At 32.4% G+C, this 25,367-nt stretch overlaps 1 protein-coding gene and 2 long non-coding RNA genes across 6 annotated transcripts in view; 2 read left to right on the forward strand and 1 right to left on the reverse strand.

Moving 5' to 3' along the window:
- Positions 1–25,367, forward strand: part of LOC138715373 (uncharacterized) — a 644,942-nt gene that overhangs the window by 509,792 nt on the left and 109,783 nt on the right. The gene's annotated exons all lie outside the window — the stretch shown is intronic.
- LOC138715375 (uncharacterized) lies at positions 9,468–11,046 on the reverse strand. Its single transcript, XR_011336266.1, has 3 exons — positions 10,540–11,046; positions 10,243–10,315; positions 9,468–10,151 (listed from the first exon to the last, which is right to left on the reverse strand). It is a non-coding gene; the product is annotated as an uncharacterized lncRNA (long non-coding RNA).
- LOC138715374 (uncharacterized) lies at positions 11,563–15,677 on the forward strand. Its single transcript, XR_011336265.1, has 3 exons — positions 11,563–11,894; positions 12,120–12,192; positions 12,284–15,677. It is a non-coding gene; the product is annotated as an uncharacterized lncRNA (long non-coding RNA).

Below are 25,367 nucleotides of genomic sequence, written 5' to 3' on the forward strand. Positions count from 1 at the left end.
GGTTCCTTAAAAGCCAGTAAGTAAGTAAGTATCTACTTATTTCTTCATCTGTCGGTAATATTAAAATGACGGTCACGTGACTGGCTCCCATGGCTCCCCATGTGACGTCAGAAGTAGTCGTGGCCAAAGTATTGCGTCATAGTGGGCGTGGCAAGTGACGTCAAGGGCGTGGCCAAAGTATGGCGTCATGGAGGGGGCGGGGCTTAAAGTATGACATCACGGAGGGGGTGGGGGACTTAAATTATGACGTAGGAAAGGGGCGTAACTTAAATTATGTCAAGGTTAAAGTGTGACGTCATGCACACGTGCAGGTATGTAATTGAAGTTGTGGTATGACAAGTTCATACAAGTTTATCTCATCAATGTTGCTATGTGTGCAAATATAAAGCTGAGTCATATCCGGTAATTGTTCTCAGGTGAAAGACACAAGTTCATACATGTTTGAAAACTGCTATGTGTGCAAATATTATGCAAGGTCACATCCGGCAAAGAATTAATCTATCACACTTAAACACATACATTCTTTTTCTTAAGATTCTAATGTAATGGTAATTTAATTGATTGGGGAATGGGTGTTGGAATGTGGGACATAAATGGATAAAACATTAATCTAGCACACTTGTAAATTAAACAGGATGTGGCTGAAGTGACGTTATAAATTTGTAATTGAAGTTGGAAATGGGGGAGGGGGGGTTAAAATGTACTTTAAGCCAATTGTTGAGTAATTGATAAAATATATTAAGATTCTAATGTACTGGTAATTGAATTGATAAATAGTAATGGGAAATGGAAATTGGAATGTGGGAATTATTGATGGCGTAAATGGTTGTACTTTAAACCAATTTATAAAAAAATTAATCTAGCACACTTGTAAATTAAACACATACATTCTTCTCATATTATTACTATTCCAATGTAATACATTTTGAGTGGTTTGTTTAGCGTATTTAATTTAAGCCATACATTATTACCAACATTAAATTCATCAAAATGTGACATTATTATATTTTGAGGAGTAATTGTAGCAGATAAATCAACGTAGATAAATATTGCATGATGCAAATAATATGCAAGCTGTTAAATTCACATCCGGTGAAGACGCAAGTGCTGAATAATGGCCAGCTATCCAATGGATGTCCTGAAACTGGTTGTACTTTAAGCCAATTGTTGAGTAATTGATAAAAAATATTAAGATTCTAATGTACTGGTAATTGAATTGATAAATAGTAATGGGAAATGGAAATTGGAATGCGGGAATTATTGATGGCGTAAATGGTTGTACTTTAAGCCAATTTAGAAAAAAAATTAATCTAGCACACTTGTAAATTAAACACATACATTCTTCTCATATTATTATTATTCCAATGTAATACATTTAATGTAGATGTATATGTTGTGTAATGCATAAGTGTGCAAATATTATGCAAGCTTGCTGAATCACTTCCGGCGACGATGCAATTGCTGAGTAATGATAAAAGCATGTTCTTTAAGCACCTGCAACGTGTCATATTACACAAATATTGCATGATGCAAATAATATGCAAGCTGTTAATTCACATCCGGTGAAGACGCAAGTGCTGAATAATGGCCACATTATTATTATTATTATTATTATTATTATTATTATTATTATTATTATTATTATTATTATTATTATGGCTCCAATTTAATACATTTTGAAGTAACATTTATTGGATTGATTAATAATTTAATACATTTTGAAGTAACATTTATTGGATTTATTTTAAGCCATACATTATTACCGAAGCAGTTCGTGATATAGTAATTGCTTCTTCTTCTTCTCATTATTATTATTATTCGCCATAAAGAAGATTAAAATGTGACGTTATAAATTTGTAATTGAAGTTGGAAATGGGTGAGGGCTGTTTATAATTTGAAATACATACGTCATAACTTAAAGTGTGATGTTATAAATTTGTAATTCAAGTTGGAAATGGGGGGGGGGGGAAATTTGATAAAATTCTAATGTAATAGTAATTTAATTGATAAATAGTAATGGGTAAGGGAAATTCGCAAGTGTTAATTGAAATTGGAATGGGGGAATTATTGATGGAGTAAATGGTTGTACTTTAAGCCAATTGATAAAAAAATTAATCTACACACTTGTAAATTAAACACATACATTCTTCTCATATTATTCCAATGTAATACATTTTGAAGTAAAATTGAGTGGTTTGTTTAGCGTATTTAATACATTATTACCAACATTAAATTCATCAGAATGTGACATTATTATGATTTAGAGCAGTAATTGTAGCAGATAAATCAATGTAGATGTATATGTTGTGTAATGTATAAGTGTGCAAATATTATGCAAGCTTGCTGAATCACTTCCGGCGACGATGCAATTGCTGAGTAATGATAAAAATATGTTTTTGAAACACCTGGAATGTGTTATATTACACAAATATTGCATGATGCAAACATCCGGCGATTGTTCTCTCAGCGTCTTATGTTACACAAATATTGTATTGATTACAAGTAAATAATAGCTATCTGCTATGTGTGCAAATATTATGCAATGTCACATCCGACGATGAAATTGCTGAGTAATGATAAAAAACATGTTTTTGATAATGACCTTGGACGTAATATGGCTGGATGATGAGGTGAATTATTTAGAAGTGTAATGAAAGAAGTATTGCAGTTTGGAATAATTGACATTGAACAAGTTTAGACAGCAGTGGGAGGGGGGCAAGATGATGCATAATACGCTCGAATTTATACAACTATTACACTATCATATATTTTATAAAAGATCTTTGTCAAAAAAACTTTGGTAGTGTAATAGCAGCCATAGCGTTAATAATGTCTCACAATATTTATTTTTTATTTTAATTTAGATGATACTGCATCTCCAGTATCGGTTTGAGCTGAAGAAGAAGAAATCGCACAATTTAAATGCTCTGAGTGTAAAAAAAAAGTGACCATGATGAAGCGTGGTGAATGTTAAGCTTGATTATGAAGAATGTTCGAATTGTAATAAACATTCTTTTTGGAAATAGTTTTGCACTGTAATTTCTTCTATGTCTTAACAATTCATTTCCATCTCATATAACCAAAGGGTTGGGTTCGTTTAGAGAATTAAACTATAACACTTTCCTTTCAGATATTAGTAATCCTTTTCCAATATTGAGAATTGGTATATAGGTTTTCAAATATTAATAATCCTTAAGAATTGGTGTATAAGTTGAGATTATTCTAAACATATATGTTACAAAAATATAACAAAATTCCAGTGGTAGCTTATTGATTTGGGAGCGGTGGATTCATTACATGTTTGTATGATAAAACCTGAGGATGATTGAGAGAATGTCAATGATTAAACTGAACCTAGTCATTGGGGATGGGGATGTGCTTGGTAAAAGAAAATAGTAACAACATAAAATTATGCGTATATATTTATTCATAAAAAGAAATACAATGCATTGAGTATTGAAATATATTTTCAGCTAGTGAATCCCAATTTTGATAATGTTTTCACCAAAATTGAAGAAATTTCTTCCAAATTATACACATAACTGATGATAAATAATTTTTCCACACCCTTTGTATAAACACAACCAATAAGATGGCGCCAAGTGACGGGGTGTTTTCAGCATCATTGCTGCAAATTGCCATGGAGACGGCGAGTTCATTTAAAATGCAGTTGTTTGTCCAAGCTTCTCGGAAACCATGTACATCATAATAGACGTTCTGAAAAAAAAACGGTGTAGCATCATACATATTGTAAATTGTATAATGTCACAGAAAATAGTAACACATACTTACATTTTTAAATATATGAAAGCACTTTATACATAATCCAATAGGAAACCTTGTACATCAATGGACGTCCTGAAACAAAATAAAAATGTGTAGCATGGTACTTATTGTAAATTATGTCACAGAAAAAAAGTAACACATACTTACATTTTTAAACATATGATATGAGTAAAAGCACTTTATACATAATCCAATAAGACACTTTGAACATTGTGTTCGAACAACGCTCTTACACCCTTTTTGCATACATCTCCTCCGACTTTTGAATGGGATATATTGTACCAAATGATTTATACCATGATATCGAGATTCTCTACTGTTATATGTAATCAGAGAACAAGTTAGTCTCACACCCGCTTTCTTTGTGATAAACATTGCAACTGATACGAAAATCGTAATCTTGTGACATGTTACGTTACAACTTGTCGAAAATCGTAACCTTGTGACATATTGGTTACACCTTGTCGAAAATCGTAATCTTGTGACATATACGTTACAACTTGTCGAAAATCGTAATCTTGTGACATATACGTTACAGCTTGTCGAAAATCGTAATCTTGTGACATATACGTTACACCTTGTCGAAAATCGTAATCTTGTGACATATACGTTACAACTTGTCGAAAATCGTAATCTTGTGACATATACGTTACAGCTTGTCGAAAATCGTAATCTTGTGACATATACGTTACAGCTTGTCGAAAATCGTAATCTTGTGACATACGAGATTACGATTTTCGACAAGTTGTAACGTATATGTCACAAGATTACGATTTTCGACAGGGTGTAACGTATATGTCACAAGATTACGATTTTCGACAAGGTGTAACGTGTATGTCACAAGATTACGATTTTCGACGAGCTGTAACGTATATGTCACAAGATTACGATTTTCGACAAGTTGTAACGTATGTCACAAGATTACGATTTTCGACAAGCTGTAACGTATATGTCACAAGATTACGATTTTCGACAAGGTGTAACCAATATGTCACAAGATTACGATTTTCGACAAGTTGTAACATAACATGTCACAAGATTACGATTTTCGTATCAGTTGCAATGTTTATCACAAAGAAAGCGGGTGTGAGACTAACTTGTTCTCCGATTACATATAACAGTAGAGAATCTCGATATCATGGTATAAATCATTTGGTACAATATATCCCATTCAAAAGTCGGAGGAGATGTATGCAAAAAGGGTGTAAGAGCGTTGTTCGAACACAATGTTCAAAGTGTCTTATTGGATTATGTATAAAGTGCTTTTACTCATATCATATGTTTAAAAATGTAAGTATGTGTTACTTTTTTTCTGTGACATAATTTACAATAAGTACCATGCTACACATTTTTATTTTGTTTCAGGACGTCCATTGATGTACAAGGTTTCCTATTGGATTATGTATAAAGTGCTTTCATATATTTAAAAATGTAAGTATGTGTTACTATTTTCTGTGACATTATACAATTTACAATATGTATGATGCTACACCGTTTTTTTTTTCAGAACGTCTATTATGATGTACATGGTTTCCGAGAAGCTTGGACAAACAACTGCATTTTAAATGAACTCGCCGTCTCCATGGCAATTTGCAGCAATGATGCTGAAAACACCCCGTCACTTGGCGCCATCTTATTGGTTGTGTTTATACAAAGGGTGTGGAAAAATTATTTATCATCAGTTATGTGTATAATTTGGAAGAAATTTCTTCAATTTTGGTGAAAACATTATCAAAATTGGGATTCACTAGCTGAAAATATATTTCAATACTCAATGCATTGTATTTCTTTTTATGAATAAATATATACGCATAATTTTATGTTGTTACTATTTTCTTTTACCAAGCACATCCCCATCCCCAATGACTAGGTTCAGTTTAATCATTGACATTCTCTCAATCATCCTCAGGTTTTATCATACAAACATGTAATGAATCCACCGCTCCCAAATCAATAAGCTACCACTGGAATTTTGTTATATTCTTGTAACATATATGTTTAGAATAATCTCAACTTATACACCAATTCTTAAGGATTATTAATATTTGAAAACCTATATACCAATTCTCAATATTGGAAAAGGATTACTAATATCTGAAAGGAAAGTGTTATAGTTTAATTCTCTAAACGAACCCAACCCTTTGGTTATGTGAGATGGAAATGAATGGTTAAGACATAGAAGAAATTACAGTGCAAAACTATTTCCAAAAAGAACATTTATTACAATTCGAACATTCTTCATAATCAAGCTTAACATTCACCACGCTTCATCATGGTCACTTTTTTTTACACTCAGAGCATTTAAATTGTGCGATTTCTTCTTCTTCAGCTCAAACCGATACTGGAGATGCAGTATCATCTAAATTAAAATAAAAAATAAATATTGTGAGACATTATTAACGCTATGGCTGCTATTACACTACCAAAGTTTTTTTGACAAAGATCTTTCATAAAATATATGATAGTGTAATAGTTGTATAAATTCGAGCGTATTATGCATCATCTTGCCCTCCTCCCACTGCTGTCTAAACTTGTTCAATGTCAATTATTCCAAACTGCAATACTTCTTTCATTACACTTCTAAATAATTCACCTCATCATCCAGCCATATTACCTCCCAGGTCATTATCAAAAACATGTTTTTTATCATTACTCGGCAATTTCATCGTCGGATGTGACATTGCATAATATTTGCACACATAGCAGATAGCTATTATTTACTTGTAATCAATACAATATTTGTGTAACATAAGACGCTGAGAGAACAATCGCCGGATGTTTGCATCATGCAATATTTGTGTAATATAACACATTCCAGGTGTTTCAAAAACATATTTTTATCATTACTCAGCAATTGCATCGTCGCCGGAAGTGATTCAGCAAGCTTGCCTAATATTTGCACACTTATACATTACACAACATATACATCTACATTGATTTATCTGCTACAATTACCGCTCTAAATCATAATAATGTCACATTCTGATGAATTTAATGTTGGTAATAATGTATTAAATACGCTAAACAAACCACTCAATTTTACTTCAAAATGTATTACATTGGAATAATATGAGAAGAATGTATGTGTTTAATTTACAAGTGTGTAGATTAATTTTTTTATAAATTGGCTTAAAGTACAACCATTTACGCCATCAATAATTCCCCCATTCCAATTTCAATTAACACTTGCGAATTTCCCTTACCCATTACTATTTATCAATTAAATTACTATTACATTACAATTTTATCAAATTTCCCCCCCCCATTTCCAACTTGAATTACAAATTTATAACATCACACTTTAAGTTATGACGTATATATTTCAAATTATAAACAGCCCTCACCCATTTCCAACTTCAATTACAAATTTATAACGTCACATTTTAATCTTCTTTATGACGAATAATAATAATAATGAGAAGAAGAAGAAGCAATTACTATATTACGAACTGCTTCGGTAATAATGTATGGCTTAAAATAAATCCAATAAATGTTACTTCAAAATGTATTAAATTATTAATCAATCCAATAAATGTTACTTCAAAATGTATTAAATTGGAGCCATAATAATAATAATAATAATAATAATAATAATAATAATAATAATAATAATAATAATAATAATAATAAGGTGGCCATTATTCAGCACTTGCGTCTTCACCGGATGTGAATTAACAGCTTGCATATTATTTGCATCATGCAATATTTGTGTAATATGACACGTTGCAGGTGCTTAAAGAACATGCTTTTATCATTACTCAGCAATTGCATCGTCGCCGGAAGTGATTCAGCAAGCTTGCATAATATTTGCACACTTATGCATTACACAACATATACATCTACATTAAATGTATTACATTGGAATAATAATAATATGAGAAGAATGTATGTGTTTAATTTACAAGTGTGCTAGATTAATTTTTTTTCTAAATTGCCTTAAAGTACAACCATTTACGCCATCAATAATTCCCGCATTCCAATTTCCATTTCCCATTACTATTTATCAATTCAATTACCAGTACATTAGAATCTTAATATTTTTTATCAATTACTCAACAATTGGCTTAAAGTACAACCAGTTTCAGGACATCCATTGGATAGCTGGCCATTATTCAGCACTTGCGTCTTCACCGGATGTGAATTTAACAGCTTGCATATTATTTGCATCATGCAATATTTATCTACGTTGATTTATCTGCTACAATTACTCCTCAAAATATAATAATGTCACATTTTGATGAATTTAATGTTGGTAATAATGTATGGCTTAAATTAAATACGCTAAACAAACCACTCAAAATGTATTACATTGGAATAGTAATAATATGAGAAGAATGTATGTGTTTAATTTACAAGTGTGCTAGATTAATTTTTTTATAAATTGGTTTAAAGTACAACCATTTACGCCATCAATAATTCCCACATTCCAATTTCCATTTCCCATTACTATTTATCAATTCAATTACCAGTACATTAGAATCTTAATATATTTTATCAATTACTCAACAATTGGCTTAAAGTACATTTTAACCCCCCCTCCCCCATTTCCAACTTCAATTACAAATTTATAACGTCACTTCAGCCACATCCTGTTTAATTTACAAGTGTGCTAGATTAATGTTTTATCCATTTATGTCCCACATTCCAACACCCATTCCCCAATCAATTAAATTACCATTACATTAGAATCTTAAGAAAAAGAATGTATGTGTTTAAGTGTGATAGATTAATTCTTTGCCGGATGTGACCTTGCATAATATTTGCACACATAGCAGTTTTCAAACATGTATGAACTTGTGTCTTTCACCTGAGAACAATTACCGGATATGACTCAGCTTTATATTTGCACACATAGCAACATTGATGAGATAAACATGTATGAACTTGTCATACCACAACTTCAATTACATACCTGCACGTGTGCATGACGTCACACTTTAACCTTGACATAATTTAAGTTACGCCCCTTTCCTACGTCATAATTTAAGTCCCCCACCCCCTCCGTGATGTCATACTTTAAGCCCCGCCCCCTCCATGATGCCATACTTTGGCCACGCCCATGACGTCACTTGCCACGCCCACTATGACGCAATACTTTGGCCACGACCACTTCTGACGTCACATGGGGAGCCATGGGAGCCAGTCACGTGACCGTCATTTTAATACTACTTCTGTCTACTTATTTCTTTATATATTTAATTATTTCTTCATTTATATACTTATTTCTTCATTTATCTACGTATTTATTAATTTATTTACTTATTTGTTCATTTATCTACTTAATTATTCATTTATTTGCTCAGCTCGTCACTTATTTACTTATTTGTTCACTTAAGTATTTATTTATTTATTTATTTATTCATTTATTTATTTATTTATTTATTTATTTATTTATTTATTTTTTATTTATTTATTTATTTATTTATTTGTTTGTTTATTCATTCATTCATTCATTCATTTATTTATTTATTTATTTATTTGTTTGTTTATTCATTTATTTGTTTATTTATTTATTTATTTATTTATTTATTTATTTATTTATTTATTTATTTATTTATTTATTTATTTATTTATTTATTTATTTATTTATTTATTTATTTATTTATTTATTTATTTATTCGTTTGTTCGTTTGTTTATTCGCTCGTTCGCTCATTCGTTCATTACAGAAAGTATAAAATGCAATAGACTGAAATAGAAATAATAAAATGATTTTACAATACAGTACTGGAATATTAAGATTCAAATAATACGTTAGAAATTTAATTTTTCAGTCGTTGACTTTACTACATTATATATTTTGTTAGGTGTTAACCTTTACATAATAAATTGTGTGATGTATGAACGTTTTCGTTGACCATGTCAACATCATCAGATACACTCTGTCATTTTACAATGTCAATACTCTCAATGCTATCTACACAATTCACATACAATACATGTTTACTGTCATATGAAGGTAAAACCTATTAAAAAATTATATGAATTAGTTTTATAATGTTGAATTGTGGATACCCCAACTGTCAACAATTAAAATATACTTATATTATCATGGGTATATTCTTTGCAAATCATCACATGTGAACGATAATATGAACGATGTAATGATATGAGGCTAAAAGTAAGATAAAATATAAAATGATGAGCTAACTCTATTTAATGCTTTACTGTGCATGTGAGGATTTGCAAATTACAATATTTTGTTACAAGGTATTCACTTTTCCATATCATAGTATAAAATTCTGGCCTGTTATAACTGCCTATATTTTGTAGATCTTGGTGTTATTGTTTATGCCAATATGTTGGGTTTAAACTGTTTATAGTTAATCAGATGATGGGCGTATGTTCTGTTGTTGTTCATGTTACACTGAAAAATAATCAAAGTCGTAGGTAGTTAATCTAATTTTGAAACTGATGGATTTGATTATAATAATTGTAATGTATTAAATGAAACTTACGGATAATTATTCAATGTAGTAGTGATGTTGTAGAAGTTTATTTAACGTGGTGTGAATCGAAAGTCTGAAGTCGCTGAAAGAAATTAAGTGTTGAAAATTAATATTAGCTTAGTTAAAACAAATGGTACAATTTGTTATATAAATTTGATTGAAAGTCCGGTTTCAATTAATGTTGAAAAATGGGATGGCTTCGAAGTACACTAAATAAAATGTAAATGTCGGTAATAAATTCTAACTTTGCTAGAGCAAGTCGGAAATATTTAATTATATTAACTACATACAATGAACAATACTCACTAGTTGTGGAAGTGTTTTCTGTGGATGTTGGTCGTGTACTGGCTAAGTGGAGACTGTGTACCTGTGTTTGACATAGTTTACGTAAGAAGCAAATAGTGCGCGCATGAATACACCGCATCACATGCTGTATAGTGTGTTTTGTAAATTGGGTAAATTTTCATTAATCAATGATTTATCTTTTTTATAATATTTCGAAATATAATATTCTTCTGCCGTGTTTATTTGTGTATTATCTTTATATGTTTTGATTATTGTTAGGGTATCACTTATTGATCCAAGTTCATGTCCATATTGAATGAGATGGGATGCATATTTAGATTTTGTTCTGTTGTGTTTAAAATCGGAGATGTGCTCTTTGTATCTTGTTTTAAAATTCCGTTTTGTTTGCCCAATATATTTGGCATTACAGGTTTTGCACTTTAACATGTATACTCCTTTCATGTTAATTTTATCGGTGTGGTGTAACTGATTGTTGATATTATTATTTAATTTATTGTTGGTTTTATATGCTAATTTTATATTTTCTTTTTGGAAAAAATTTGCTAATTTGTTAGAAATTACTTTATTGTATGTTAACGTTGACCATGTTTTGTTATTTTCTTTAGTGTTCCCGGATAAAGTAGATGAACTTTTCGTTCTTTGTTCATTTTCTTTTTTATGTATTAGTTTTTTAATTAAGGTTCTGCTATAACCATTTTCTTTTGCGATGTTAAAAATATTTTGTATCTCCTTTCTATATTTTGTGCGAGATAAGGGAATTTGTAATGCTCTGGTCAACGTTAACATACAATAAAGTAATTTCTAACAAATTAGCAAACTTTTTCCAAAAAGAAAATATAAAATTAGCATATAAAACCAACAATAAATTAAATAATAATATCAACAATCAGTTACACCACACCGATAAAATTAACATGAAAGGAGTATACATGTTAAAGTGCAAAACCTGTAATGCCAAATATATTGGGCAAACAAAACGGAATTTTAAAACAAGATACAAAGAGCACATCTCCGATTTTAAGCACAACAGAACAAAATCTAAATATGCATCCCATCTCATTCAATATGGACATGAACTTGGATCAATAAGTGATACCCTAACAATAATCAAAACATATAAAGATAATACACAAATAAACACGGCAGAAGAATATTATATTTCGAAATATTATAAAAAAGATAAATCATTGATTAATGAAAATTTACCCAATTTACAAAACACACTATACAGCATGTGATGCGGTGTATTCATGCGCGCACTATTTGCTTCTTACGTAAACTATGTCAAACACAGGTACACAGTCTCCACTTAGCCAGTACACGACCAACATCCACAGAAAACACTTCCACAACTAGTGAGTATTGTTCATTGTATGTAGTTAATATAATTAAATATTTCCGACTTGCTCTAGCAAAGTTAGAATTTATTACCGACATTTACATTTTATTTAGTGTACTTCGAAGCCATCCCATTTTTTCAACATTAATTGAAACCGGACTTTCAATCAAATTTATATAACAAATTGTACCATTTGTTTTAACTAAGCTAATATTAATTTTCAACACTTAATTTCTTTCAGCGACTTCAGACTTTCGATTCACACCACGTTAAATAAACTTCTACAACATCACTACTACATTGAATAATTATCCGTAAGTTTCATTTAATACATTACAATTATTATAATCAAATCCATCAGTTTCAAAATTAGATTAACTACCTACGACTTTGATTATTTTTCAGTGTAACATGAACAACAACAGAACATACGCCCATCATCTGATTAACTATAAACAGTTTAAACCCAACATATTGGCATAAACAATAACACCAAGATCTACAAAATATAGGCAGTTATAACAGGCCAGAATTTTATACTATGATATGGAAAAGTGAATACCTTGTAACAAAATATTGTAATTTGCAAATCCTCACATGCACAGTAAAGCATTAAATAGAGTTAGCTCATCATTTTATATTTTATCTTACTTTTAGCCTCATATCATTACATCGTTCATATTATCGTTCACATGTGATGATTTGCAAAGAATATACCCATGATAATATAAGTATATTTTAATTGTTGACAGTTGGGGTATCCACAATTCAACATTATAAAACTAATTCATATAATTTTTTAATAGGTTTTACCTTCATATGACAGTAAACATGTATTGTATGTGAATTGTGTAGATAGCATTGAGAGTATTGACATTGTAAAATGACAGAGTGTATCTGATGATGTTGACATGGTCAACGAAAACGTTCATACATCACACAATTTATTATGTAAAGGTTAACACCTAACAAAATATATAATGTAGTAAAGTCAACGACTGAAAAATTAAATTTCTAACATATTCACAGACTTTTCTGAAAATTACGCAAAATGAATTGCAAAATTTCAAATAATACGTTTAACCTAAAGATATAGGACAATTTGTTACGGCAAGGCAACAAGACACAGTTCAAAAGTTCATCCGTCCTCGTAGTCTTTCAGTAGCGAAACTTATCGAAACTAACGGAATTCAAACCTGTAACATGGAGAATCCTACGTCATGGGTACGAAGGAAAGTGAACCTTCCACGCATGTGAATCAGCAAATCACTAGTAAGTGGAAGGGCAGACATTTATGGGTTTTAAAAACCTAAGTAAACTTGTGGACGTGTAACCTTCGTCACCGCAGCTATAAATGGCACTGGGACGGAGTTTAAAAACGAAATTTTATATTTAGAACGGACTGCTTATGGCATCCATACAAGCACGCCTTCTGGACAGATACAGGCCTAGTCAGAACATGGACTGCATATAGTCGTGTATAAAAATGAATATTAATTCTCTACAATAGGTCACTCCGATGCTCTGTTTTTTTTCCATAATAAGGCAATACGTTTAAATATAGTCAATAAAACAGCTACTAGTTGCTATTACCTTCTCTTCCTTCTATTTTCTCCTTACTTATTTTGACTCTGTTCTCTCTCTCTTCTTCTTCTCCTTCTTCTTCTTCTTCCTTTCTTTCTTTTCTTTGCCTCCAACAGTACCATTTGCCTCATCTAATTTGCTTATTATACTGTAGGCCTGCATTATCCTAACTTATCATTTTATAAGCAGACATCACGACTCGAGCTCTGATTGCAGTTTGTCTTGCTCCGTAAGCCAACGCTATGGCAGCAGATTGAGAATTATAGTCTGTGATTTTCCAGTATAGTTTTGATGGTATAAATGTAAGATGAATTATGAATTAATACCAATATAATTAATTTGTTTCAATCTAAGTTAGACACAAATAGTTAAATACTACAGTTTTATCTAAATTAATGATAAAGTGTCAGTACCGAGTATTTACAAAGTTAAGCCCGATTTCTATTCATGCAAATTGCAAGCATACCCCGTGTATATTAAAAATGCTATAATTTCTGAAAACAAATAATCAAAGCATTGTTACCACAGCAATTCTATAAATAATCATATCTACATTAAGAACCATATTTGAATCAGGGAATACTAAAACGTTCTAAGTCACTATTTTTACGAAATTGATTTAATGGCGGGAAGTCATTCTTTGAAGGTAAATACAACTATGTATGCAAAAATATTCTAAGTCAAGTCTCTTTGTATGGTGATATAAGAGTTCTGTATTGCGTAGTGAAAACAAAAACGTTCTGAGTCAGTGACATAGAACCATTTTGTTTCTATTGGCCGGACTGACTCAGAAGTTTTTCGTTCGTATTGACTAGACTGTTCTCCCGGTAAATTGAAACGGTGACAGCTGAGTTTATTTTGTAAGATTTCAGTGTTAGAAAGAGATTGAAAATGGATGAAGAAAATATAAGGAGAATTAATTAATCAAAAAAGTTTTATTCGCGGCTTCAGTCTGAGGTACATCCTGACAAATCTAAAGATCAACATCATGTTCTTGCCATTGCATTCGATTATATGCAGAACATTTCATTGCCAGTTATCCCTGTACAAGGCACTTTTTATCTGAGACAGCTAAATTTCAACTCATTCTGCATTCATGATGTCAAGAAAAACCATGCAAATTTGTACATTTACAATGAAGGTATCGCAAAAAAAAGGCCCTAAAGAGGTGTATTCTTTCGTTTTCGTATACCTTAACTCTTTCCTAAATGATATAAAAGAAGTTCATGTTTACTGTGACAACTGTGGAGGTCAGAATAAAAGCCACACTCTTAATAGTGTATTTTTGGCCTTCACAGATTCGGAGAGACTTGAGAAAATTAAACAATTCTATCCTATCAGAGAGCATTCTTTTTTGCCCTGCGATAGGAATTTCGCAATATTGCCAAAAGGACCATGAGAAAACATGACAGATTTTACAGCATGCATCAGTTGACCAAAATTATTATAACTTCAAGTTTATCTAGAAAGTTTACAGTAGTAGAAGTTGAAATATGTGACATTAAAAATTATAAAGACTGGTGGCAAGAGTTTTACAAGAAAACATGTGTGTCCGAGGAAACAAGAGGGCGACAGGTACAGAAAAAGAAACGAAGTGCAATTTGGTATAAGTTCTGTAATGCATTGTACTTATGATGGTGACACAGCTGTTAAAGGTACCATAGTCACAAGAAGCCACATTGAGGGGTTATTAGTAAACACGTACAAGCTATTGTACAACAGTGATCCTCGACCATCTTTTCCAGTGCGATAGCGTACGAGACAGGTAAAGTACATATAAAACCCCAAAAGTACAAGACATTAGATCACTATTGCCATATATGTACCTCTAGCGTACACGGACTTTTATGAAGAGTTGTTAAACTTGCCCACTGGAGGCGTAGATAGCGGCGCGTAGGAGCAAGAAGTTGATTAAAATAATAAAAATTGGCCTAAAATACGTTTCTATCCAGTACACTTTGTTGAAATGTGAGTTTTAGTTGACACTATTGTTTGTACACAAAATAGTTTAGACAAAATATATATTCCATTAACAATTTTTCAATTTATTATTAATTTTCCCTCAAGTAAACTAAAAGTTCTAAGTCACACACCCCAATTTTATTTTTTTCTCATACATTTTGTTAAAATGTGAGTTTTAGTTGACACTTTTGTTCGTACACAAAACAGTTTATACAAAATAAATATTCCATTAACAATTTTTCAATTTCTTATTAATTTTTCTGAAAGTAAACTAAAAGGTTCTAAGTCAGACGCCCTAATTTGAATTTTTTTAGGTTTATAGAAGAAAAAAAGTGATTTTGGTCATGATTTAGCTCAAGTTTAGGTCATATATTAAAATGTAATTTTTTCACATTTTTAAACAAACCCTGAAAGTACAGAAACAGTTTTTTTTTTTAGTTTTCCAAAAAACAAGGTTGGATGACTTAGAACGTTTTAGTATTCCCCGATTCATTTGAAGTGCAATAGGCCATTTCGATTCTGGGAAATTTATTTGAATACAATGAAGATAAGTTATTTCTTGTACCGCAACTGTATTATAAATTGTCAACTGATTCTCAACAAAGAGTGCATTCTCCCTTCCAAATAGGCCTAATGGAAAATGCATTCTCCCGCCCAAAATAGATCTAATGGAAAACGATCTTCCATTATTTACTAAGTGCATTAAAAGTGGAAGCCGATGTGAATTTTAAAAACAGTAGTTTATTGCTTTAGTTTTTCAAAGAGAAGTGTTTTATGTAATGATAAGTAGGCCTAATAACTCTTCACTTATTCGTGGAAATTCTACAATTCTCTCATTTCTGAAAAATATGATCACGGCGCACAGTGAGTAAAAACGCTAATTTAGCTGGACAAAATTATAACTTTTCTCTCCTGTCCAACAGATTTTTATTCAACTTTGTACAGTAGCATATATTTCTCGCATACAAATTTTTATTATGATTGTGTAAGAGTAACTATCCCTGTATGAAGAATGATTTTGGACAAAATTAATAACTTCTCTCTTGTCTAACAGATAGGCCTATTCATGAAACTATATACAGAGATTACAGCTAGCTTATATTTTCTACTACCTTTGTGTAAGAGGAATTACCTCTTTATAGAGAGTGGTTTCAAAGAAAATTAATAACATTTCTCCTATATAACAGATTTATATGGAAGTTTGTGCAAAAGTCCAAGTCGTAAGCATAAAGTGCAAATGACACCATCCCCATAATCCGTTCTGATTTCGAAACATTTCCCCAGACGCTGAATAACTGCCGTCTTAAAACCGAAAGACAATAATCTAAACAATAATTTTGAAATGTAAGGTCCGCACTTTCCCGCACTTTCGAATTTTTCATAGGCGTAGAATAAGAATGTACCGACCATATTATATACAATATTTATATATATTTATAAATATGAAGGCCTATGGCCTATATCTACATAAAATTCAGGGGATTTGGGATATTTTTGTAGGCCTAGTCCAAAATGAAAAACTTATTTATAAACAATATTTAAGCCCCGTGAAAGTGTAATAAATTAAAATTGGCTCAGTATTTGTCCCGCTATGCTCTAACATCTGAAGGGAGTGTCAACATACTTCTTGCGCATTTTGCGCTACCAACCTTAAGGGGAGGTTGTAAGCTGATTTGGATCAAAATTAACATTTTTTGGTTTTTAGCTGAACTAATAAATTAAGAAAAAGTCGGTAGGTTAAGGAAGATCACAATTACAGGTGTGCAAATTTTCATAGATGTAGATTGAATAGTTTCTGCGATAAGTGTACCTGAAGTTGCTAAATTTAACAGGGCGAGGATAGGGCTTACAACCTCCCCTTGTCATTTGCCTCCACTGCACTGTGACGAAAGTTGTTACTTATGCCATTCTTCCTCTCGATAAAAACCCACTTCAGGTCGAACAGAGAGTACAAGACGCGTGAAGAGTATAAAAGACTGCTGTCTTATTCCAAAGATTGTGTTTGAAGTAGAGGAAGTTTATCTATGGAACCGTCAACATAAGAACCAATCAACGCCGGGTTCGAGCCCCGAAAATATATAATTCATCATTATAGGTATAAAAAAAGGAAAAACTTGTATACATAATGAACCTCCTCTGTTAAATCTCAGTTAGTAGTTTGAACCCATTTTACTAAGAATTCCTTCATCGTTATTATAAAGAATAATACATTTACTTTGCTCGAACTCAGGATATAGCTACTGTCCCCTTTCCCTCTCGAACTCTGGTCAGGCTTCGTCGTCAAAGATTCCATAGATGAAACAGTAAAAGTTTGCATTATAACTGCCTCCATTTGGTATGTTCAGCTACTGCGCAATGTACGTGCTAAAATGGTGTAAGTACAGTTAGTCACTAGCTTTATCTATGGAATGGTAGCTCCGTTACTGCTTTGTGTGTTGCGCATGCGCAGTATCACATCATTCGACTTAGAAAATTTTCTTGCGGAACACTAGGTGCAATTTCTCCAAAATTATGTTATGAAACCAATAAACCATACTCGAGTTACACGTTTCTTCTAAGACATACTGAAATCGACTAGCAGCGCTATACGTCATGTCATAAAAAATAAACTTCAGACTTCCGCTGAGTCCAAAGTTTGATGACACATATCAAACGAAAGGTGGTGATGCTTTATCGTTTCATTAACATTAGTTTTTGTCTGAGATAATTGTGGTAGTCCAAAAATCGATTTTTGTTCAGCTAGAATTGAAAATGTTCACACTGCTGGCGCTTGATATCCTTTAAAACAGTATGTAACTATGCAAGATTAAATTTTTTAGTTCGATTTCATATTGACAATTTTCGAAACCTAAATACAGTTATGACATGATTAGCTTAAACACTTCAGCATTGCGCGTCTCTTTCTTACTCCTTAACAAAACGCCGAACAGATGCCGGATCACGGAGTACCGCGCGACTGAAAATTATGTTTCAGTTAATAAAATTATGCATGTTTGCGTAAGAAAACAAAAATCAGAATCGCCACAATAATAATACTTAGTAAAATACATAAATTCTCTTTATTATGTGTCAGATTCTTTATTGTATTTCTCGTTAAATCTTGAAATTTATTTTGAAAAGGAATGTATGCAAATGTTAAAAAAGATACTCTTGTGATACAAGGTAAAAACAAAAATGAATAAGAATTTGTGTTTTATTCTAAAGAATGTACCTTTATTAATAAATTCTATGGCAAGAAGCCATATATACCAAGGAATAACACCTACATAAACATACTTAAGGAGACCGCACAGAAATGAGATCGAACTCACATCGGAGTTGCGCGCACCGCGGCACAGAAAATAATGAATTTCGGACATTGTCACATGTTTCCGCAAAAAAAAAAAAAAGAAAAAAGATACCGTTACAGAAAATAACATAGAATATAATGGTTAATGTTTCTTTGTGAGTCCGTGTGAGTCCCTATACTATAAGCTTCGTTAAAACTTGAAAATTATTTTTAAATTGCTTATTTGTGAGACACAGTAATATTAAAGGAAGGATAAAAACATATACAGTATGTTATCATAAAGAACATGTTTTGATTAATAGATTCCATGACAGTGAATCAAATTCGTCACACAATAACTAGCAATTAAACGTTCTTACAAAGAGCGCTTAAGACTGAACTCGCAGTGGAGGGTCGGAAAGATAAGGCAATGTTTATACTAATCTACAAGTAAAACGTAGCTGACACAGTTGTAAAAGGGATGCACCCTAACATTCTTTGTACCAAGTACCAAGTTAATACTCATTTGTGCCGAAATCAGAAAGTCTAAAATTGATTTCTGTCCAGCTAGCTCGCGCAAATAGCGCACTGTACGGCGTAGTGAATCGTGTATAAAATAATTACGATAATATTGGGGCATAATTATTAGTTTCAATGCCTACGGTCGACATGCTGTCAACAAATTGTATAGTCATATTGTATTATTAGGGCAAAAATGGCATATTGGAGTGACGCAGTACAGGAAATTACTAGTTATCGCCACAAAGGTACTAGGTCGTAGTATTAAAATTGCCAATAATAGTGTACGAAAATGGTTTATTTTAGGATACCGAAGAATAGACCAAAGTAATGAAGACATCATATAAGAACTGAGAGTGAAACCTGTACTGCAGTATATTCATCAATATCAAGACAACTGCCTTCACCATGTCAAGAGTATGCCTAGAACAAGGATTCCTCGAGCGATCTTGAACTACAGACCAACATAAGTTCGCCAAGAAGTGTGACATGTGAAGGTGGCCTCAATTTGTGCATTCATAAACTTAAAAAAAAACTGCCAAAATGTTTTATGGGGGAATTAAGTAGTAATTAAGTAGGAATTTGTAGAATTAAGTCCTTTTCTTTTAGGATTCATCCCTACAATATTTTGTCTTACATCCTTAGGAAAGACATGACAAATCACAGGCAGAATGAGTTATCTCAATTTACGTGACTAATCAAGTAATCATTTGGCTATATGGTAACAAATGAAATGTAGTCCGATCGACCCATAGGGCATAATGTGGTAAGAATGGGTTAGAACACCCATTCTTACCACATTATGCCCTATGGGTCGATACGTGGGAAATGGATGGTTCTGGCTTAGAGAGTGGTAGGGGTAGGGAATTTTTGCTACTCTCTATCTGAGTACATGCGATTCAGTCTAACAAGGGAACCGTTCCAGGTCGCGGAGCTTGAACTTAATGAAAATGCATATTTAAGCTAATTTTTTTCGTTAAGAAACGTGGTGATAGTCGTTCGTTTCGCTTTTTTATCGTTTACGAAATATATTGACTTGGAAATCGTTGCTACTTATACCACTTCTTGCGCGCACTCGGATCCTCCTAGTTCCGCGACACCGTATCAGAACTCCCACATTAATGCTCTAGTCTGTTTCTTTTTCTCTTAACTCACATTAATAGAATGCTCTTGCTGAAATACAAATTCAGTTTGAATTTAAAATGTGCATTAACTTTGTATCTCACTTTAAATATGATAGTGTGGATTCGAAATGAAGTGATCGGGACAAAGAGCAAATTGAACAGTACAAACAATTTATATATTTATTTATTTATTTATTTTTCACACTCTTCGTTAACACATACACTGTTTCCAACATGCAACATTGTTCCAAGAACGTTATCAAATTTTCTAACATGTTTCTCAGTCACATATCCACACCTCTGTCACGCGTATATCAGCATGATTTTTTTAGGACAGGTGAGTGAAACTGTTGATACACAATAGAATGCAATGTCATTAGGAAGCCCCTATCGTGTAATGTATCTGAAATGTTTTCACAGATAATTTTATATGTGAAATATTCGTCTAGCCTTCGAATTACAATTTTATGTTGCCTAAAAAAAAATACATATCCAAGATTTGCACAAATCTTGTAGTTTTTGGAAGAATAATTTGTTTTTAATTGTCTTACCATATAAAGTATTGTTTACTCCTTTAAAAGTAAATATAGTGTCATCTATCTGACCACTCCAGGAATCCAGAAATAGTAGAGTGTCTTTCTTAACACCCGGGAGAAATGCGTCTCTTAACCATCTTCTCGCGTGATTTTTTGTCAGTTTACCAGAACTACTTGCATCGACCACGACATTAAATGGCTTATCTTCGTCCACACGTTGTTTTACTTTAGGTCAAAATTCCCCTTTCGGTTTTTGAAAGCATATTATGTACAGTCTTGTTCATAGACTTCCAGCTGCATACCTATAGATTTTAACGGTGAACTAATGAGTGAAAGATGCCATGAATTGCGCTAATCTGTATAAATATGAGTTAAGAGAAAAAAAATGATTAGAGCATTAATGCGAAAGCTGTGATACGGTGTCGCGGAACTATGAGGATCGGAATACGCGCAAGAAGCGGCATAAGTAGCAACGATTTTCAAGTCAATATATTTCGTAAACGAGGAAAAAGCGAAACGAACGGCTATCATCACGTTTCTTACCTAACTAAAATTAGCTTAAATATGCATTTTCATTAATTCAAGCTCCACGACCTGGGGCGGTTTCCTTTTAAGGTTGGGAATTAAATGTCGCACTGAACGAAGAGATTTAACGAGAAGTAAATGTAACAGATATCATATCACAGTTTACCCATAATTGACATATATAATGTAATATCTGTCATCAAATACTTGTTGATGACGGTCCTGTTTCTCAGGTACTCATCCAAATTGTTACAATAAAATCTTTAAAATCTATATATAACATATACCACCCTTCATATCAGCCAATTCTTCTAATCTCTATTGGATGTAAAAACATTTCCATTATCCTAACTAATCATTATTACATGAGCAATGCAAAAAATTAAACTTCTAACATTTTATCTAGATAATAGGCTAGAATAATTTTCTTCAGGCAAGATAATAAAGAGATGCTTCTATAACTATAAGGATCGCTTCTACCTTTTCCACAATTAATATAGAAATGTTTGATACCCACAGTGCATAAAAAATCAGGATATAGGCTGTAAAATATTTTAAAGTTTACACCACTAGGTAAACAAAAGGAAGGACGGCAAGATAAAGTACAGAAGCTAAGATCTGGTCTAATATCTGATAGACGAAAAAGAAGCAACAAAATGAGAAACAGGAAGTCAGGACGAGTAGATAAAAGGATAGAACACATAAGAGATCAGAAGGGAAAAGAGGAGACAAGAAAGATACTGAGAAAGACGACAAATCACAGGAGCGGTAGCAAGGAGTAACAGTAAGTAACAGTAGCAAGGGAAGAAAATGAGGCAGAGATCGGGGCTCGAATTAAGATAAATTTTGTGATTTTGTAGTGTTCAAAAAGACTGAAAAACACTTATTTTCTAATGCTTCGATTTATTTAACCTTACAACCAACTATTTCATCAAATATCTAATGAATCTGCCAGAGTTAGAACTCCTGTCGAAGCAGACCAAAAAAATCTTCCCTGTAACAAATATTCGAGTTGATGAGGGGAAAGTCTGTGGAATGTCCCTCTTTCTGGACTTTTTTCCCTAACTTCTGCATTCCTGTGTTCATTTCCAATCAGAGAGAAAAAAATTTCCTCGCTGAATATGTGTTTTAATATTATTAATACCATACCGGTCTGAATAGTGATATTTTTCCTGAAATTGCATTTCCGAAAACATGATTTCATTTTCTGTGCGGCTTACGGTAGTGGCTAGAAATATTTTTGTTTTATCATTTTAATTTGTACTCAATAGCTAGCTAGCTAGTTAAATAAAATATAAATTATATATAAATACTTAAAAAGCAAACAAAAATACTGGTATGCTAACGAGAAATTTTCCCCTCCTGTACATTTTTATCAATTCAAACACTACCTATAACCGTCTTTTCCATCAATAATGTTACAATATCTACCAGGAATCGAATTCTGATTGGAATTTTTTCGCTGAGCTATTTGATGCTTTATGCATGTTTATCTCAGTGTATGCTGACGACGTACGAGAAAGTCATTAAACGCATAGCCTAAGCACTTAACATAACTGTGCGAGTACGCACTGTGCATCGAACGCTCGCTCTTTCTACCTGAGCAGCGAATTATGAGTCAAGGCCGCGTGTGACTGATTTGCCGCCTGAAATAGTAACCGCTGCTATATATAAACGTAATCTCGCCGTAGTTTCCGCAGCTGTGCACCAGCGTCGAACCTAATAGCCTATGCGTTGGCACGGTCCGAATATAAGCAAGAGAGGCCCTGCATGTAAGTACGTAGGTTGCAAACCAACTATGCCGCACTGTCGGAAATGCAGTGTCTCACTGCGCGATCTTTTCAAAAATGACGAGATATATTTCGATTGCAAACTCGATGGCAAAAAGAGAAATAAAATTCAATAACCAAAATACTTCGTGCGTTCTTGAAGCGCCTGGTAAGTTTAAATTCGAGAAACATTTCGTAATACAATTTATGAAAAATATAAGAAATTCAAGATTACGTGGATTCCAATTTAATTCCTGGTTTCCACACCTGTGGAGTAAGGTTATCGCGTCGGCCCGCGAAACCAAATGGCCCGGGTTCGAATCCCGGTCGGGCAAGTTACCTGGTTGAGGTTTTTACCGGGGTTTTCCCTCAACCGAAAATGAGCAAATGCTGGATAACTATCTATGCTGGACCCCGGACTCATTTCACTGGCATTATCACCTTCATTTCATTCAGACGCTAAATAACCTGAGATGTTGATACAGCGAAGAAAGAAAGAAAATTCCTGGTTATTTCAAAAGAGAAACTGCTGCAAAATTTAGACTTATCAATGAATGTGAATGCCTTGAAAAACGTTCATAATACTCGGAAATGTTAATGTCTCCAAATTGTGGTTATGTAAAGAACCTGAAGAAATGGAGACAAAACATACTGTAATTCCATTTGTGAACCTCTAGCAATGTGTGAGGATATCATGAAGAAATACTGGAATAATTAATGGAAAATCATTGTCACAGAGCATGACATTTGAAACTTCTAAAGAAGTGTGATACCCGTATCTACCGATTAAAACTTAATATTAACGTAATGAATGTATTTACAGTAAAGATGAATAATTTTGTTTAAAATAATATGTGTATACGCTGAACTTCAAAATATTTTCTTTACTAGGATTCGAAAGTCTTGCAACAATTACCATCATTTAGACATATGTATTTCCTAAATGTCCACCAAAATATAAAATAAACTTAAAACTCAAAAAGTGTATGATATTTTTGTAAAATTGACATAATTAGTTTTAAAAACTGTTATTTGATAGCTTTCATTCATATGAAAAACTTATTACTGAGACTCGTGAAATGTTAAAAGAATCGTTTGGTAAGCAAACGATTTGCAGGAAACAAATTTTCCAGTGGTCTTTGAAATTAAAAAGCGGTCTGATTTCCGTTCTGAATGCTCAGCGTTCCAGAAGTCTCCATCCAGTAAGTCCAATGTAAACCTAGAATTACAGAATGGACTACCTTTTTGTACAATAATTATAATACAGCTTTTAAATAATCATGTTTGTAAACGATCAAACCGTTTATATTGATTAAGGAATCAATTATTCTACATATAACGAGATCTTTAATGTATTGGGTGTCAGGACATCATCCTATTTTATATTATACAGGACGAACTGTAGGTATTGTCATTAATTTCGGGTGCTTATTCTTCGAGATATTTGAAACAAGAAAAAGTTAAATACTGATTTGCTGGTTTTTTGCTTCCTTTTCGATATAAAAATTGTTTTATATGAAACATATCATAGCGTGTTTTGGGAAAGTCATCGATTACATTTCCAATATGCTCAGTCAACTTAAGAAAACAGTGTATTAAGATAATAAATTATTGAAATAATTTCAGTTTTCACGGCTGACTATTACTCTTTTACTACGTCATACTACTTTTGACCAATAAAACGGTAAGAAAGGATGTGTTTCAACCAATCATGGCAGTTTATCGCTACAATTGCATCACTTCCCTAGCATTTGTTTGTTTTTATCATTTACCTGGCATTTGTTTGTTTTATCACTTCCCTAGCATTGTTTCCTTCTTTGCCAACATTTCAAACTCAAAATTCTTCACAGTACTATAAAACATGCTTTGCGATCGTCATTCGTTTCCCGCATATATAGTCAACTGAAAATGGTGGCTAACATTAGTGAAATAGACTTTTAGTAAGTCAATTGATATTTTATTGTATTAGAGTACTTTATTTCTTGTAATCTTTATATGCTTTCTTCTAATCGTGTAATAGTCAATTAAATCCCATTCGAGTTTTGATTTCCTCCAGATAAATCGAAACCTCTAGTGAGATTACTGTTGATAAAAATCGTTCCCGACCATTTTTTCATATCCGGTTTTCAGAAAACAATTATTCCTAAGAGCTTTTGTTCCGCATTTTACTTTTTTTCTAATCCGTTTTTCCTGTCATTATTC

Source organism: Periplaneta americana, chromosome 15 (assembly GCF_040183065.1).
Source record: "Periplaneta americana isolate PAMFEO1 chromosome 15, P.americana_PAMFEO1_priV1, whole genome shotgun sequence".
In the NCBI taxonomy this organism is placed as follows: domain Eukaryota; kingdom Metazoa; phylum Arthropoda; class Insecta; order Blattodea; family Blattidae; genus Periplaneta; species Periplaneta americana.